Below are 19,667 nucleotides of genomic sequence, written 5' to 3'. Positions count from 1 at the left end.
TTAAAATATATTATACTTTCATGACTGATTTGATCATAGTTAATTTGATCATCCATGTCAACTTTAAAGATCGAATTGATACCCAAAGATTGATTTGGCTAAATTGACTCTTCATGCTAACATGAAGGGCCAATTTGACCCTTTTGGTCGCATTTTTATTCTATGCAATATGAAAATGAAAACAATCTTTCCATTCAATACGACAACAAATGGAGTTATCGGAATTTGAAACCTCGTCCACTTAATTTATGAGACTCTGATATCATGTTATGAAACTGATATGGTACGAAATAATATAATGGGCTTAAATGGTTCATGAACATATTCAACCAAACTGCCTCTTGTACTGCCGATGAGTATGATACATACTCGACTTCCATGGCAGATAAAGCTACACACATCTGTTTTTTTGCTACTCCATGAAATGGAACCATTGTTAAGCCCAAAATATACCTAATATATCATTAGTATTTACATCAGTATTGTTACTAATTTGTGCTATTTATACCTGTTTAGAATGCTTTTACTCTCGAATATGTTTCTTTCTTGCAAGGTACGTAAATATTTGGTAAAATCCAAATAGGAACGAAAAGAGCTTAAAAACAGAATAAAAACCTTACAAAAGGAGGTGAAAACAACGAAGATCAATTACACCTAAACGAGGACAAAGACGAAGTCAGAAACAGAAGAAAAATTCATATTCTCGGTTGAGAATCCAAATTCTCGGTAGAGAATTTGGGGGCCGCGACCGAGAATCTCAAATTCTCGGTCGCGACACGCGTCGCCAGTCACCTTCTCTCTTTTTTTCAAAGGCTGAAAAATCAATTCCTCATTCTCGACCGAGAATTAATTATTCTCGGTAAGATCAGCAGCCTTTGCAGCACAACAAACACATGTTTAAATTCCAAGAAACGCGTTCGTTCGAGTGGATAGAAATGTCTCTTCACAGCGGACACGACTCTCCACAACGGACACGACACTTCAATCACGACTCTTCAAAATCTATAAATAAAGAGTTGATTTGAGAGTTGAAAGATATAATGAGAGAGTTAGATTTTAAGATTAAGTGCAAGAGTTGTGCAAAAACTCTGACTCAGAAATGAGTCAGAGATTAGAGTTCATTTTCTGTAAAAAGCATTATGGTGTACACACATTGTTTATTCAATAATTACAAACACAGTAGCGTTTAGATTTGTTCATATTAGTTTACATTTTGGTAGTAGATAGACCAGTCTCTATTCCAAAGATTCAACGAGAAGATTGAGTAGAGAATCCGCTCCTGAGCCTGACAAACTCTAACGAAACCCAAGGAAAGGATTGACAACCCGTTCACTTGCACGTCGTCGAATGTTTTCATGCTCCTTGTTCTCTGTAAACTTGTATCAATTTATATTTCATCTAATAAAGTCCGTTCTATTCGATAGATTTTCATGCAGCACTTTGGTAAAGGATCCGAAGTGGATTGCCGGTGTTTTCATTAAAACGTAGTTTAATTCAAAATCTTTACAAGGAAACTTTGTTGAACACTTAGACAAATTATTATCTCGGTAGAGTTTTAATTTAGTTAAGGTAGCGATCTAACCCGACCGTAGGAGGATTGACTACAGTTCAAAGCCTAAAAATTAGAGGTTTCGTCATTTATTTCATCGTTATAATTTATACAAAGTTTAAAGTTGTTTTCTTTGCTTAATGCAAACGAATACATTTGTTTACTTTTCTAAAGAACTAAACAATCCTGTTTTGTAAATTCATTCCTAAATCAGATGTATTTTCTAACATCTTTATACTCTAATCTAATTCTTATTCTAGCTATTTCAAAACCAAATCCGATTTAACGATTTTCCTTATTATAAATCTTAAAAGTATATTTAACCAATTCAAAATAAGTTTTTGTTAAAAAACGTTCCCTGTGGGATCGATATCTTTTATTACTACAAGTGTATACCGTGCACTTGCGGAAATCGCTCAACAACCATCCACAAGCAAGAATACGTAACATGACGTGGACTTTATTTAGTCCAAATCTCATGCTCAACCAGGATCTATGTATTCTCTAAGATTGAGACCTTTGTCTTGATAGCACAGAGAATAGTTTGCATTTTGCTTTAAGATATCTCAATATCCTTTTAACAGATGTTTAATATGCTTGTCCTAGATTGGATTGATATCTTCTTACCATCCCATCAATATGACATATATCACTCCAACACTACATGCATACATACACTGCCACACTCCCAGATACAATAAAATTAGGACTTTAATTGTATATATCTTATTGACTTAGGATTATTGTATTATATATATACACTATACATGTGCAATGATCTATTCAACCAATAATATTGAGATTATTATTTTGCACTATTTCATACTTTGGTGTATATCCTTCAATTTTGCACATTAAAATATACAACTTTATAGCGACCTTACACTATGGTGTATATGATCGGCCATTAGAGGTATATCGTAACATATCAAGGTAAATTATATACCTGGTTTATGCCTTTGCATCATTTTATATTTTGGTGTACAACCTTCAAATTTGCACACTAAATGACCGATTTATAAATCTCCCTTTTGTTGCTTTTCTTGGTTTTCCTCATTTTTTTTCTCGTTTCCTCAAATTTTCACTTTTTAACGTTTTCTAGTATTTTTTTCTCAATTTTTTTTTCTGTTTTTTCTTATTTCATGTTTCTTTTTCCTCGTTTTCTTCTCATGTCTCCATTTTTTTCGTTTTTCAATCTTTTTGTTTTATTTATGTTTAGTTTTTTTTATTGTTTTTCTTCTTTTTTTCCGTTTCTCCATTTGTTTGTTTTCCCCTTTTCTCATTTTTTCCATTTTGTAGTTTTTCTCAATATTTTCATGATTTTCCCTTTTTTTCCTTTTTATGTATTATCTTTTGAAAGAATGATTTGAATTATTCAAATAGGTCAAATGTGATAATTTTTTGAATATTTAGTATTTGAATTATTTAAATAAACAAATTCATGTTTTAGTTTTTTTTATAGAAATTGGGACGAGACAGGACTTGGGTAAGGTGAGCATCCATGGCCCAAGAACTGACAAACCCGCAATATATTAAAAAAAATGAGTGTTTGAACAAGAGAAGAGGAAGGAGAACAAACAAAAAGAAGGGGGAGGAGAAAAGTTAGGAAAAGTCAAGAAAAACGCAAGTGTGAAATACTACAAATGTCATCATTGATAAACCTGTGGCAAAAAGCAAGAGCTGAAGGTCACCAATTGATCACTGAGGAAAAGACTCCAAACTTTGTCAATGCATCAGCAACTCTATTTCCTTCCCTAAAGATGTGCGAAAATAAAATGTTCATTCTAAAGCAAATGCTGAGACAATGCAACCACTCTTGTCGAATACTCCAAGGAACATCCATAGAACGATGTCTAAGTAGATTAACTACGTACATTGAGTCTGACTCAACCCAAAGTTGATGTCAATTTTTCTCTCAAGCAAGTTCAATTGCAAAAATAGCGGCTCTCAATTCAGCCATATAAGCAAAAGAATGAGGGGTAGAAAAAGCAAAACAACCTTTGGAAAAGCCTCGATAGTTGTGAAAAATACCTACCGCTCCTGTCTCGTCAGGAGTGCCAAAAGTAGAGTCGTCCATATTGACTTTAACCCAGCCTGGAGGAGGTTTAAGCCAATGGACCAGAATAATGTTGAGAGCAGGAGGCAGCCTAGGAGAAGCCAGAAGACGGGATAAGACAACATCATCTCTCCGTGAAGAGCAAAAACCTTTAGAAGTGGAAAATGACTCTCGAATCATTCGAAAGAGGGTGATTTTCTAGTGCTGAATAAAAGGAGAAACATCCTTAAAGATTGCTTCATTCCTGTAATGCCAGATTAACCAGATGCAAGTGACAGCAGAAACACGTCAGATCATCGACACATGTGAGATAAAATGAATGCTACGAAGAGTGCTGAAGAATTGGATGAATTGGGAATGACGAGGCAAAGAGCAGTTAAAATGAATCTCAAGGGCCCTCCAAAGAGAATTTGTAAAAGAACAGCTAATGAATAAGTGGTTAATGTACTCAGCATCCCTACCACATAGAACACAACGAGATGCAATGGAGAATCCTAGACGCTGCATGAGGTCGTGAGTCAGAACCCGACCATGCAAAACTCTCCAAAAAGTGAAGGAACGAGAAGGGGGAGTGTGAGCATTCCAAATAAATTTATACCAGTCCACCAAGGAGGAACTAGGACTGATAACCGAATAGTACTCTTTGGCAGAGAAAATACCTTTCGTAGAGGGCTGCCAAGTGCAGAAATTAATATCATCTCTACCCCGGTGAATAGATCGAATATTTTATTGAACAACCGAAGGTAGAGTACCTAAGTCAAGCCACTCCGAATTTACCAAAAAATCATCAACATAATTATAGCGAGAACGTTTATCCTGAAGATCAAGACCCAATCTGTCCGCCACCGATGGAATGATCCACCTATCTGTCCAGAAATTGAGCGTTGATGACTGGCCAATCCACCAAGAGGTCTGGTCCCAAATGGATGAAAAAACAAACTTACAAGAAGACCAAATCGAGGAAGGAATAATGGTAGCTTTAGGCAAACCAGAGACAGTCAGAAATCTAGACTTCATCAGAGAAATAGCTAGACTGGTGCCTTGAATTAATTCCCAACACATCTTACCCAAGAGAGTCTGGTTAAAGATCCTAAAGTCCTTAATGCCCAAACCTCCACCCTCCAAACTTTTGCAACAAGTCTGCTAGAGAACCGTGATTAGCTTCCTCTGATCAATACAACACGTCCAAAGGAAATTCCTAACACTTCTATTGAGATTATTCAACAATCTCAAGGCCACTTATAGATCAAGAATGAGTGAACCAGAGAACCAGTAATAGCAGACTTAATTAGAGTTAAACGCCCTGCAAAGGAGAGAGAGAGAGCTACCTTTCCACTTGCTAAATTGAGAGAGAAATTTGTCTGCAAGGTTGCTGAGATGACGAGCCCTTGGAGCTCCTTTAAATAGAAGGACTCCTAAGTAACTGAAAGGGAGAGACTCCAAACGGATGCCAAGACAGTGAGCAAGACGAACCCTCCTCGGAGGACTCACCTAAGAATAAAAAAAACAGCAGGTTTGTCCCAACTAACGTGCTGACCGTAGATCTGTCCATAGAGTAGGAAGAAATCTTTGAGTGCATGCAAGTTGCTCAAGGATTCCACTCCAAAAATGAGCATGTCATCGGTAAAAAAAAGATGAGAGGGAAAAGAATTTCCTCCAGAATAATACATAAGAGAATAAGTACCATCCCTCACCATCTTAGCAAGCCAACGAGAGAAAAAATCCTCAGCAATGTCAAACAGAAGAGGGGAGAGGGGGTCCCCTTGTCTAACCCCTCTAGAATAAGAAAAGTAACCCTTTGGAGAACGATTAATCATCACAGGAATACGAGCATATGCCAGAATGTTTAGGATCCAATCCCTGAAAGTGAAAGAAAAACCAAAAGAATCCAACACAACCAAGAGGAAGTTCCAATCTAAAGTATTAAAAGCCTTACGAATATCAATTTTTAAGGCCATGTGTCCACCAAATTTTTTTTTGTCAAGCATATTAACTCCCTCAGAAGCTAAGGCAATGCACTGATGAATGCTTCTACCTTTAAGGAAACCATACTAGTTGGGAGAGACAATCCTTGCTGCAATAACTGCAAGGCGATCTGTAAGATTTTTTGAGATGATTTTGAAACCAAAGTTACTCATCATAATTGGACAAAAATTCTCTATTCTGTCAGCTTCAACAACTTTAGGAATTAGAGCCATAATACTAGAGTTTAAACCAGGCAGGATGCAACCATGATCAAAGAAAGCCTGAACCATATTGCAAACATCCTTGCCTACAATATCCCAAAAGAAATGATAAAAAGTTCCCCCAAAACCATCAGGGCCAGGGGCACTGTCAGGATCCATGGAAAAGATCGTGTCTTTAATAGCTTCAATGGAAGGTTTAGAAATTAATTCCTCATTTTCCAAAAAAGTTAATAAGTTAAGAATTACCTCATTAATTGGAGAAAGATCAATATGCTCCCTAGAACTGCGAAATAGATTAGAGAAATACTCAATTACATGATTGGATAATCTTACCGTGTCAGAAGTGGGAACCCCATCGTCGATCCTTAAATGATGAATGTCGGTCCATGTCTTTCTAACTCTAGCAGACCTTTGGAAAAAACTAGTGTTCTTATCCCCCTCTTTAAGCCACTTAACACGGCTTTGCTCTCTGTACATCATCTCTTGCCGAAGAAGTTGTGAATCAAGGTTGGAGCAGGCAGCAGAAGCATCACTACTCAACTCTGGAGAATCTCCTTGCTCTGAAATTTGCTTATGAATATCTGCAAGATGAACTTCTGCCAGGTGGATATTAGAATCAATTCTGCCAAACACATTTTTATTCCAATCCCTGAGAATAGGCCTAAGAGTGCGAAGTTTATGACATAATAGTTGTGTAGGAGGGAAAGAGATGTGGGATGCTGTCTAGTGATTAGCAATTACCCCTTTTAAAGAATCATTAGTGGTCCACATGGCATGGAATCTGAACCTAGCTATCCTTGGTTCCCCAATTCTGCATTGAAGGAGCATCGGGCAAAGATCAGAACTATACCTTGCCAAAGCCGTGTAAGAGATAGAGTCCCAAGAATCTAAAAAGCCCTCTGACACCAAAGCTCTATCCAGACGACATTCAACATGAGCTGCCCCATGCCGACCATTAGACCAAGTAAATCTCTGACCCAAAGTATCAATATTAATAAGATCACAATCATTAATAAAATTCTTGAATTCCCTACAGGATCCAGCAGTAGAAGGGGAACCAAGCTTCTTATGAGAGCCTGTAATAGCATTGAAATACCCAAACACCAACCAATTATTATGTGGAAAGGCACAACTATAAAGAGAAGACCACAACTCCCTTCTTTCTGAAGCCAAGTTACTACCATAGACAAAAGAAAGCAGAAAAAGACTTACCACCCAGTTGGTGTTGAATAGTAACATGCTGGACATGAGAAGAATGAAGAGAAAGAGAAGAAGCATCCCTAGAAAGAAGCCAAAGAGTCGGCGAATCCTTATCATTCCAGGCAAAGAGAGATAGACCCAGAGATCTCCAAAACCGATCAGAAGTGTCACTAAAACAAACAAGAGGTTCTGCAAGACACAACAAATCAGGATGACATTGCTGGCACATAAGCTTCAAGGCTCGTTGAGTGCGATCATTACCGATGCCCCTATAATTCCAAAATAACATAATCATTGAAACCGCACAGGCAGCTTGCTATGTCGTTTACCACTAACCTCAAGGGGAATGCTATTATCTTTGTGCTTCTTCCTTTTCTGGACTTTAGACTAAGTCTTTTCCTCTGGATCATTAACCACCTGTAAACTGTCATTGTTTTCTGAATGCTCAATGATTTGCAACTTAGGAAATTCATAAACCTGAGGATTGGGTTGAGAGGTTTGCCGACCCAAGATTCCCAGCTCTTTATCAAGTTGATAAGATGGAAAGCCAAGAGAAGGAGAGGCAGAGGCTGTGCCAGAATCAGAATCAAGAACTGACTCACTAATATTGACTGAACTATGAAGTACCATCTGCAAGTCACAATTATTAGGTTTGTCAGACTCTCCTTTGGCAGGAGCCCCTTTAGAGGATTCACCAGTATTAATGTGAACTCCTGGCTTCTATTTCCAAATTCGGGTAACAGACCTACCTCGGGGCTCGGGAGATCCTATCTTTTGCTTCCTATTTCTTTGCTTTATGTCAACATATTCTTCACGATGAAGGTTCCTCCTACAAGCTCCAGCAGAATGACCAATGGAATGGCAAATGGAGCATAAGTCAGGAAGCCTTTCATATTCAAAGGGAATCGAATGCATTGAGGTGTCAGTATCCACCCTTAGTTTGTATTAAATTTCCTTAGAAAGCTCCACATCAATCAAGATACGAGCATAATAACCCATTTCACCCTCCACAATATTCTTGTCAAAACGAAGGGGTACCCCAATCGCCCTTGCAATGCTTGCCATGATCCGCTTATCCCAGAATTCCCAAGGAAGATTGTAGAATCAGACCCAGACTTGAGCAGAAGTGGATTTGTGAGTCCTGATTAAATCTCGGGCTCCAAGGAATGAAACGCATAATCCCAGGCCTAAGAGCAATGGCACCATGACTCCAAACAGATTGGAGAGCCTCCGCAGAATGAGCAGCACCAACAAGAGTAGTCGCATAGGACCTAGGCCCAACAGAGGGCCCGGGTCTCGAAGGAGGACAAATGGCAGCATTACGAGATCTAGGCAAGACATGCTTCAATAAAGAGGATCTAGAAAAAAGATGAGCAACGAACTAATCCATCTCCATCAGATCTGCGAGAGCCGACCAAGCAACCAATCATGCACCGGACTCACCTCAGACAAACCCTAGGAAACATAAACCCTATGTAGAAAAACCCTAGAAATCTGCACAAACCATAGCCTCACAAACCCTAGGTAGTCGAATCTACAGACCTAGCCGCCCAAGCCAAAAAAATTGCACAATTAGCTGCCGTACAGAGAGTGATGGAAGAAATTGGGAACCGAATGGAGGAAATCGCTAGGGTAATGGGCGATCCATTAAAATTCACCGTTATACATCACGCCGACGATTTATGTGATTTGAATCTATCTGAATTAGGGAATTTCAGAAGATCGCAACCGAGAATAATCACGATCGTTGAAGATGAAGCTGATCTCGATGTCGGCGTTGATACACAGAACCGCGATAGAGAAAACAGACCGAAACTTATATAAAAATATTTTGAATTTCACGTCAATACTAATACAAAAGAAAGGAGTATTAAAAGAATAGGTTAGTAGGTAGACAGTATGATTACTTTATTTTTAATAAAGTAACTATTACTTTATTTTTTTCCACCATTAGATTATGACTTTGTTTTTAAGTAACCATAACTTGCACCATATTAGTAGGCCATATACAAGTAGACTTGTTCACATGCCTTAGTACCTACTCGATACGCATCCCCTAGACCGAGCTTGACAAGGAAAATTGACATTAGGCATAATGCGAACAAAACCCATTAAAACCTGCCTATTTCTTGGTCGGGTTTGAGATTTATAAAAATAGTATGGATCGTCTTAGTCCGTATTATTTAATTTTAATTATTAAGTTTATACATTAAATATATATTTTAAAGTATAGATTTTATTTTTAATTATTAAAAACTAGATATTTATTTTTAGATGAATTTATATAGAATGAGTTTGAGATATAAATGTTAGGGTAAGCCACATATAACTCAGATATAATGTAAATATATACAATTGTGTCATAAGTGATGAATTCCATTTAAAATTGTCAAATATAAGTAAAATAACATTGTAGTTGTCATTTAAAAGTCACGTTTCCTTATAATGTATTACATTATATCTGAGTTACATGTAACTTACCCTTATTGTTGTTTTTTATTCAAACCACAAGTTCAATTTTGCATTTACATTAACATGTTGCAATTCATATGTTTCCTACCTTTAGTATTATGAAATTATTGGCAGAAGAAAATATGTTATTTGGGAGAGGAAAAGGGATAAAAAAAACAAAGAAACTATAAAGAAAAAGAATTAATGAGCTATGAATTCATGGAAGTTTTAATAATTTAATATTGAATTTAATATAAATAATAAATTAATTTAAATATATTATTTGAACCACGTAATTTAACCAACTAATTTGATAAAAGTAAAACAAAATATTAGTTTTTGACAATGCAAAAACAAGCCTGCATTAATTGTAATATTAAATTAAAAGATGAGGTGTGATGTAATTTCCTCTAAATTTTAAGTCCAAGTCTAGCTTTGCCCGAGCCCAATTAAGTTAATATTGGGTTGGATTGAGATTTTCATACAAAAACTCACTCAACTCGAGGTTGGACCATAGATAAATCTATAGACAAATATCGCGGATACTTATTATTTCTTTAATATTATTTTTTAATCTATCCTTAAAACCCTAAAAGTTGGAGGGTTTAACTATATGTTTAGCAATAATAAAAATAAGGTTTAAGGTTTTGGATGTATATATGATTTGTAGAAGAGCTTGATAATTAATTAGCATTAATTAATCTTACTTGAAACTTGATTCGAGTCGAGCAGGTTATGATTGGGTTGGCAGCGGTTATGTAAGTGGAAGAAAACCCAACTATTCCTATGTAGTAGTAGGACATACACTAGTGGCGTAATACATGAATTTTGGACTCATTTTCTCCATATATTATTCTACAATACAGAAGATTTCATCTTTTGTGCACTAAAAGAAAAGAATGAGTTTGAGCAGAAAATGCAGGATTCATTGACCACATCTTGCTTTATTTGCTCACCGATTTCCAGATTCATTCACAACAGCAGAAATGAACAGAAGAAGGAGGCCATTTTAGGGACGACACTGCATTGCAATTGCAGGACTCCCTAAAACCCATTTTTATCAAAATTAGGCCAATCAACAGTAAAGCAAAATGCAATTTTCATGCCACAAATGACACTATATGATGAATAATTAATTATATGCTCACCACCATGACGATGAGGATCTGGCTTTCATTTTTTCCTTTCAAGTTTGGCAGCATTCCCATTACAATTTGGTCTTTTGAACCCTCTATTTACAATTGCAAGTTCTTCATCATCCAACAAAGGCTGAAAACACTATTTGTGCATTTAGTCCTAATCTATTATTTAGTCATATTTGGCCAACATCCCTATTCCAATCAGTGATATTTCACCCTAATTGGATGGAAAGTTAACAGTCTGTTAACTTCATGCCCTATGGCAAATTTTTGTCGCCCAAACTTAACATGTGGCAATCTTTTTTTTTTTTTTTACAATTCCCAAACAGTCTAAATGTTGTTCATTTGCTTAATCACCAGAACTACCATCTTCAATATTTTCTTGACACATTTGGATAAGGATCTTCTCATAACTTTGGAATAATAGGTCCTTGATTCGTGGTAAGGCAGAATGTGTCTCAAGAAGGTATCTTTATTTTGAATGTAGATGAATCAGGAATTTTGAATGGAGTCCTTGAATTGGCGACAGGCGATTTCGACAGATCGTTCTCCAACTTCGGATGCCACTTCAATTGCAGATTTCAGGAGGACGATGATTTGGGGATTTCAATTTTTTATCGATCTTTTGACTTCAAATGAGACTTTAGTTGTGGCGTTTCGGTTTTTTTGAAGTGAAGGATTTAGGCTTTTTCAATTGGTGAGGACGAGAACACTGAATTGGGGAGGAAGAACCTTGAACTGAGGTTAGGGATTTGAAACAATTTAGGTTTCACCATCTTTTTGCCTTCTGCGTTTTGTTTAGGATTGATTTATTTTTTAAAATAAATGATATTTTACACAAATAAAGCCGCGTGTAAAAAAAAAAAAAATTTAAAACTTTCCACATGGAATGGAGTTAACCGAGTTGTTAACTCTCCATCCAATTTGAGTAAATTGTCATCAATTAGGATAGGTCAATGGCCAAATAATAGGTCAGAGGTTATATACATAAATTTTGGATAGATGAGAGGCCAAACAGTGTTTTCTGCCTCCAACAAACCTAATAAGTATTACATAATCAATGAAAAAACATAAACTAGGACTTCTGTAAGTACATGCACTTGTAAAAAAGGCAGTATCCCAATCTATGCTTTTCCGAAAATTACTAATTCTAGTCACTCTCGAAGATTCTTTTGGATCCAGAACCAAAAAAACATTAGTATGAAACCTATACAAAAGTTGCATTCTTTACTACCTACCTATATATCATACATTCAGCCCATTTAAACATACATTCTGGTATAAATCTATCTTGACTGTTATAGTATGAATTTAAGAACCAAAACCTATAGGTCTAATGATTCTTTATAGCAATCTTAAATTTTAACATTTTCAACTGCCAAATTATAGAAAAATCTCAACGAACCTGCATATTCAAGCACCAAAGATTAGGATACCAAACAATTCAAAAAACTTGAACACATTCTATACATCAGAATATGTAGGATTCTTATTTCCTTTGCCCCCGTCCCCATATTCCGAATCAAGCAATGGACATGTTTTTCTAGACTACCATTTTCCTTATTGTGTTCACTCACTTTATTTGCCTTTAAATTTCATACCTTACTTCTCATGGGACCGCATCCTTCTTTTTTGCTCATCCATTCCCCACATTTCTTGTTAAATTTGCAATTTGTGCTAAGCTTTATCCTGTAACAGAAAATAGTTCGTTCAAACACTAGACAATGTCCACCTAGTAGAAAAACAGCAAATGTATGTGGATATATAGCTTACAGCATTGAAATATCCTAGCCTTGGCGATGGCAACCGCAGACTATAAGATTTTAGACCTGAAGGATTCCCGAGGCTTGAAACATAAGCAGCCATTTCTTAATCAATTCTCCATCGAGGATTCGAAAGATCAGCTGAAGATCCTGGATAGTCATGTTTACTTTTCATCACAAAAGGTCTTAAAAATTCCATAATTACAGTGTTTTTTAAGTTTTTACTTTTCTTTTCAAGAAGAGTGGGTGAGAGAGGAGGTGGAAGCTAGAAGGTAGTTAGTTTAAATTTTAGGAAAGAATAAAAAACGGATTCAAACAAAATTAAAGGAATTTAAACATTTCTTTAATTCCCTTAATTTTGTTTGAATCCGTTTTTTATTCTTTCCCAAAATTTAAACATTTCCCTCTCCTATAACTGCCCCTCCAACTTTCATCCCCTCTCTCACTCTTCTTGAAAAGAAAAGAAAAAAAAGAGAGAGTCAAAAAGACTGGAGTTATGGACTTTTTAAGAGTTTTCGTGATGAAAGTAAACATGGCCGTCCAGGACCTTCAGCTGATCCTTCAAATCCTCGATGGAGCATTGATTCAGAAATGACTACTTCTGTTTCAAGTCTCGGGAATTCTTCAGGTCTGAAACCTTCTGATCTGCGGTTGCCATCGCCAAGGCTAGGATATTTCGATGCTGTAAGTTGTATATCCACATACATTTGCTGTTTTTCCACTATGTGAACATTGTCTAATGTTTGAACAAACTATTTTCTATTACAGCATAAAGCTATGAATCTGCAAATTTAACAAGAAATGTGGGGAACCGAACCTTGACAGAATCGGTGAGCAAATCAAGCAAGAAGGACGAAGGGAAGATGCGGTCCCATGAGAAGCAAGGTATGAAATTTAAAGGCAAATAAAGTGAGTGAACACAGTAAGGAAAATGTTACTGTGGAAAAACATGTCCATTGCTTGATTCAGCATATGGGAGCCATGAATTTCAGGAGGGATGTCGGAACACCCGGAAGGGAGCAAAGGAAATAAGAATCCTACATATTCTGATGTATAGAACGTGTTCAAGTTTTTTGAATTGCTTGGTATCCTAATCTTTGGTGCTTGAAATCGTGAAAATGAAATATGCAGATTTGTTGAAATTTTTCTATATTGTGACAGTTGAAAATGTTAAAATTTAAGACTGCTATAACGAATCATTAGACCTATAGGTTTTGGTTCTTAAATTCATACTATAACAGTCAAGACTTATACCATAAATAGCCAGAATGTATGTTTAAATGGGCAGAATGCATGATATATAGGTAGTAAAGAATGCAACTTTTGTATAGATTTCAATTTCATACTAATGTATAGGTAGTAAAGGATGAGCTTCATAGGATTACATTTCAGGACCTCTTGCATTAAAAATACAACTCAAACCAACTCGGCTATTTTGAAAGGTTAAAATTACACTACAAAGAATTAATATAAAACCAGTATTGGGGGAAGGGGGGCTATACAGGGGCGGAACCATGCTACTCAAGGATGCAGCTGGTGGCCGAGAGAGGAGCCCCCGAGCTGTGAGCTTGCTCCACCACTGCATAGTTCTACTTCAATCACAAAAGTTTCACTTTAATCACAATAAGTTTCATGAAGGTTTCACTTCAATCACAAGGTTTCAAAAAAGTTTTGTTAAATCACAAAATTTCACAAATGTTTCACTTAAATCATAGGGCTTCAAAAAGGTTTCACTTCAATCCTAAAGTTTAAGAAAAACTTCACTTTTAACCGTATCTGTAGGAAAAGAAACATGCATCTTAAGACAGATATAAATTATAATACTAAATTGCTTCTCTTAAAAGAAGGCATTTAGCCACTATTTTCTAGTACTTTGGGAATAAAAAAATTATAAGGATAAGGTGTAAAAATACCCCTAACATTTAGGGTCATGAGCAATTTTACCCTAACATTTGGGAATGAATGTTGCTAACCAGGACATCATCTCCACTTCGAAGCTGTCTCAGCCCGGCGGCCACCTGAGCTTGTGAGCATAGGGACTAACAAACCAATGCAGGATACCTGTTGTTGAAGCGCTGAAAAATATCACAGCAGATGCAACTGCACCCTTCATGATGACATTTATATCGGTAGATGTCATGAATGTTATGACAGGACCCAAGGACACAGACAGACAGCAGGTCAAAAGAGAAAGCAGTTTTACTTTCTTGATGGTGGATGAAATCTGTCCATAATAAACCACTCCAGTCCCTTTTTTTCGTCATCTCTAACTTATTTCCTTCTTTGTGGTCCAATGCTGATCCTATTATCATCTTCTGTCGTCTTAGCTTGAGATGCCCATCTCTTCTGATTTGCTGCAATGAATATGATTGTAATAGTTGGGTTTGGCATTCTGCACGTGTGACCATGTGGCAAACTTCAAACCATGATGACCTACAGTAGAGAGAAAATTTAAAATTAAGTAAATAAGAACCTCCAGAGGGTGTATCTTTAGAAAAGGCTGTGAATAAAAATAGATGGCTGCCTAACCTAGCCATATCATGACAGATAATAGGCATTACAAAAATGATAGATATAGAACATAAGAGGTGTTGTGGGAATTGGAAGTTGCTTTGTAATCAACAGACAAGGGCAATCAAGGACCATATTATTATTGACAAAATAGATTCAAAACACAAAGGAATAGAAGAAACAGGCAATTAAAAAAAAAGATGACAAAAAATTAAGATATATAAGGATCCTATAGAGGCCACATGTTTCTGAATCAAAATATAAGATGAGATAGTTGACAAGTTTGTAACTCTGATTTACTAGACTACACGATTCCAATAAAAAAAAAGGGCGGCCCGCTGCACTACGCGTCCCCGCTGAGCGAGGGTCCGGGGAGGGGTCCCACCACAAGGGTGTACTGGGAGCAAGCCTTCCCCTACCAATTTATTTGGCAAGAGGCCGCTCCTAAGACTTGAACCCGTGACCTCTTGGTCACACGACAACAACGTTTACCGTTGCGCCAAGGCTCGCCCTCTAGACTACACGATTCCAATAGAGGCAAAGAAAGAATATAAAATACCAGAAGTTGCAACTGTTGTAGAATTAGAGAAAAATGTAAAATGTGAACATGTAAAAGGTCCTCCTATCGTAGGCATAACTCTATTGAAAACATCAAAAGGCCACAAACACCTTCTCAGAAAGTCAGGCAGCATATTTTCATGCTCATAACAAAGAATAACAGGCAAAAAATTGTTTAAGTCACCAATCAAAATGTGAAACTACAATCTGAAGAGCAATGCAAGCAGAAATCCCGAGTTTTTCTTATTAAGTAATTACACTTTCCTTACACATTTGTCAATACATCAATGACATTGGTCAGCAATGTGATAGAAAAACTCCAGCATTGTAATTACTAATTACATGCTTCAGAAACTGACCCATAGGAATATTAGACAATAGTTTTACCCACAATGTAGAAGACTCACTAAATTTGCAAGACAGTAAGATGATCTATGGGGAAAAAGATTAGTAAGCAAAATAAATACAGAAAGAAATGATTTTATATAATACACATGCATCCAGTAGATTTAGAGTACATGAATCCAAATCATTATAGATTATGATCGAAAAAAACAGGCAGGCACAGCCATCGATATTTAAATTCTCATGATTTATTGTTTAGCTAACACCGAATACCTAAATGCATCGTATTTCTACTATGAGTAAGCATAGAGTTCGTATAGATTATGAAATCGCAGTATGCAGGAAAAATATTGAAGAGGCAGAATATGCAGGTTGTTAAACCCTAAACCCTAATGAAGTAGAAAGAGAAATCAAAGAGAAATTAAAAAACGAAATGAATCAAGAAAAGAAAAAAAAAACCTGAAAGGTTATTTGTGGATGAGAGGCGTTTGGATTGAGATCGAAGCAACTGAAGAAGGGCTGCTCGCAACATATTTCTTCTTCTCTTGAGTTTCTTTCTTGTAGCGCAGAGTTGAGTCGCTTGTAAAGGTAATCGATTTGAGTTAATATAGGTATGTTTTTTCCTTAAATTTTTTTTTTTTTTTGTAATTTAATAAATTCCATGAATACATTAAATTCTATAAATTGTAAAAATAATAAGGGTAGAGTCTATGTTTATTTTGTTTTTGACAAAGTAAGCCTTACTTTGTGTGTTTTCACCATTGGATGAATTGATTTTTATTTTACTTTTTTACTTTTTTAAAAAACTAAAAACCTCAAGAAAAAAAAACTAAAAACATAGGGTCACCCCAATCTCAGGTTATTATAAAATACAATATGACCGGTCAAACCGGCTTGTCCGCAACATTGGTTAATTACATATAGTTTAGAGTTAGTTTCAAAAATGTCGAGTAAATCCTCTTTTTGGGATTTGAGGGCTGGTCGAATCTGCTTTCTCTATTAGTTGAAATTGAAGAAAGAAAAATTTTCACCAGACCCGGATGTGATTCGAACTCATGGCCTCCTTAGTCATAGGTAAGCTCTCAACCACTAGGCTAAGAGTTTTACCACAAAGAATCAACCATTATTGAAACCTTTTTAGAGAGAGAAATGGTAAAGAGAGGAGTGAGAGAGAAGACATAGAGAGAGAAATGGTAGAGAGAGGAGTTGAAGGAAGAAGATAAGGGTATTTTAGCAATTCTATAAGTAATAAGGTTATTTTAGTAATTCCACAAGGAGTGAGGTCCACTTTTTTTTAATGCTACAGTGAAAAATGCTGACGTGGCAAGGTTGACTTGCATTAATCGGTCACAAATATTGATTGTACACTTTAGTGGGAAATCACCAGAAGGTTGTACACTTTAGTGTGTAAAATTAAAGATTGTAGACCAAAATGTGAAAATAGGTAAAGGTTGTACATCACGTATGTAATTTACCCCACAAATATCACTAAACTTAATTAAAATAAAGTCATTCACTTGAATAGTGTCATAATAACCACGTTGGAAATGATTGACGTTTATATAAGACAGGACTGACACATGGAAAAAAAAATCATATTGGTGTTTATTTAATTTAATTGTTTGAAATTATCAATTCAATTATTTTTTAGTTGTCATATGATATACACTTATCTGTTATGTTATACATAAAAGGGTTATTTCCAACATGGTTATCATATCTCTATTCCAATTACTTTTTCACCTCACTTCGTTAAAATGACTTTAGTGACCATTTGTACAATTTACTCCATAACATAAAAATGGGGTAAATTTCATCAGTGGTATACAACCTTTGTATCATTTCACACTTTGGTGTACAACCTTCAATTTGTCTCACTAATATATACGAACTTATAGGTGACCTCCCACTATGGTGTACAGCAGGTAAAAATGACCGGCCAACGTTAAGTCAACGCGCCACCTCAGCTTTGACCGGTCAAAAAGTAAAAAAAAATTCAACCACTTAATATAAAATTACTTGTATACCCCTATCTCTCCATCTATTCATCTTCTTCCCTCCATTTCTTTCTCTCTCTTCAAAATTCTTTCTCTCTCTAACTCCTCTCTCTAACCTCTTTCTTTCTCTTCAATCAAACTCTTATTAATTATATTTGGCAAATATATAACAAGAATAATCAGCCCCATAATGATGAGTGCTCCATCCATCTTGAGTTTCAATTTTATCTGCGAAGTTGAATTTAGTTTTTCTATACAATGTTGGCTCATTTCCCTAATGTTTTCCCCTCAATGCCATTGCTGTTGATACTCTTTTGGGTTTTCCTTAATTTGTATATTCTATTTACTCTTCTGTGTTCCCAGTTATTTTTAATGCCATGGCTGGCGATTATTCATCATCCAATGAAGCTGTTGTGAAACTGATTGAAATGGGATTTGAGGAAGCTTCTGTAGTTCAGGCTGTAAAAAAAAGGTGGGTTCATCACTTAATGACGCGGTTGAATATATCTTGAATGCGCCTTCTGAAGATTGTTCAGGTGGACCTAAAATTACACTAGTAGCAACAAAAGGGCTATCGGCAAAAGAAACTCTCTTTCCACTCTTTCAAGTGATCCTACACAATCTAGCATATTGGATCATTTTCAATCAACAGAGAGACCCAAAGAAGCAAAACTACTAGAGCACCTGACGTATCAATTTTTGGATCAGATGTCTCACCCTGTCCTGCAGATGAAGTTAATCTATCATTGAGTAGTGTGGATTCTGGTAACCTCAACACAGAGAGCTAATAGTTTTGCAAAATATAATCGATAAGAGTTTGATTGAAGAGAGAGAAAGAGGTTAGAAAGAGAGAGGAGTTAGAAAGAGAAAGGAGTTAGAGAGAGAAATTTGAAGAGAGAGAAAGAAATGGAGGGAAGAAGATGAATAGATGGAGAGAGGGGGGCATAGAAGTAATTTTATATTATGTGGTTGAATTTTTTTGACTTTTTGACTGGTCAAAGCTGAGGTGGCGTGTTGACTTAGCGTTGACCGGTCATTTTTACCTGTTGTACACCATAGTGGGAGGTCACCTATAAGTTCGTACATATTAGTGGGACAAATTGAAGGTTGTACACCAAAGTGTGAAATGAGGTAAAGGTTGTACACCATTGATGAAATTTACCCCATAAAAATGTTACAGTAAATTTTTATCCTCAATATGTGGCAAAGTTTATCTTTGATGCATTTGATGTGAAACAAATAAACTTACCTCATATAATTTATGCTTAACTTTTGTTCTGGTGGTATGATTTTGTTTTTTTGTAATTTAATAAATTCATTAAATTCTATAAATTATAAAAGTAATAAGATTTAAGATTTATTTTTAAATAATAATTTTTATTTTTATTTTTTAGAGAATTGAATGGTAATTTTTCAATAGTTAAGTCTCAAATTCTTATATTCATTTTCAGATTTAGGAACTGTTTTTCTGCCATATTATGTTGAATCTTCTATCAATTATGCACTGTGTTGGCCCAAAATAAAATAAATTTTATTTTTATGTATATAAAAAGCTTATGTTTAATTTAGGGTATAGTTTCTATTTTTGTCTAGAAAATAATGAAAAATACACTTGTAAACTAACCGCCAACCGATGAGAAAGTCTGGCACTACGCAGGGCGTGTCTTCCAATACGCGGGGCGTAGATCAAGCAACCAGAGAAGGTCTGCTTCAGAGGCTCCAATACGCGGTACGTAACCTCAGAGACGCCACGCGTAAAACTTGGCAACAAGGCGTTTCGAGATCAGAAGCTCCAATACGCGGGGCGTCCATTCTCATACGCAGAACATACTTCCTTACGCGGGACGTAATGCCAAGTACGCCACGCGTATGCACCATCAACAAAACGCGCCAACTCTAGAAGCTGCATTAC

The 19,667-nt window shown here is 36.0% G+C and overlaps 1 long non-coding RNA gene across 1 annotated transcript; it reads right to left on the bottom strand.

The window, feature by feature from the left end:
* Positions 1–14,151: 14,151 nt before the first annotated feature.
* On the bottom strand, positions 14,152–16,354 carry LOC136226857 (uncharacterized). The gene is made up of 2 exons (XR_010687877.1): positions 16,218–16,354; positions 14,152–14,777 (listed from the first exon to the last, which is right to left on the bottom strand). It is a non-coding gene; the product is annotated as an uncharacterized lncRNA (long non-coding RNA).
* Positions 16,355–19,667: the final 3,313 nt, after the last annotated feature.

This window comes from Euphorbia lathyris, chromosome 4 (genome assembly GCF_963576675.1).
Source record: "Euphorbia lathyris chromosome 4, ddEupLath1.1, whole genome shotgun sequence".
NCBI classification, from domain to species: Eukaryota; Viridiplantae; Streptophyta; class Magnoliopsida; order Malpighiales; family Euphorbiaceae; genus Euphorbia; species Euphorbia lathyris.
This window is presented reverse-complemented; position numbering and strand designations above follow the sequence as displayed.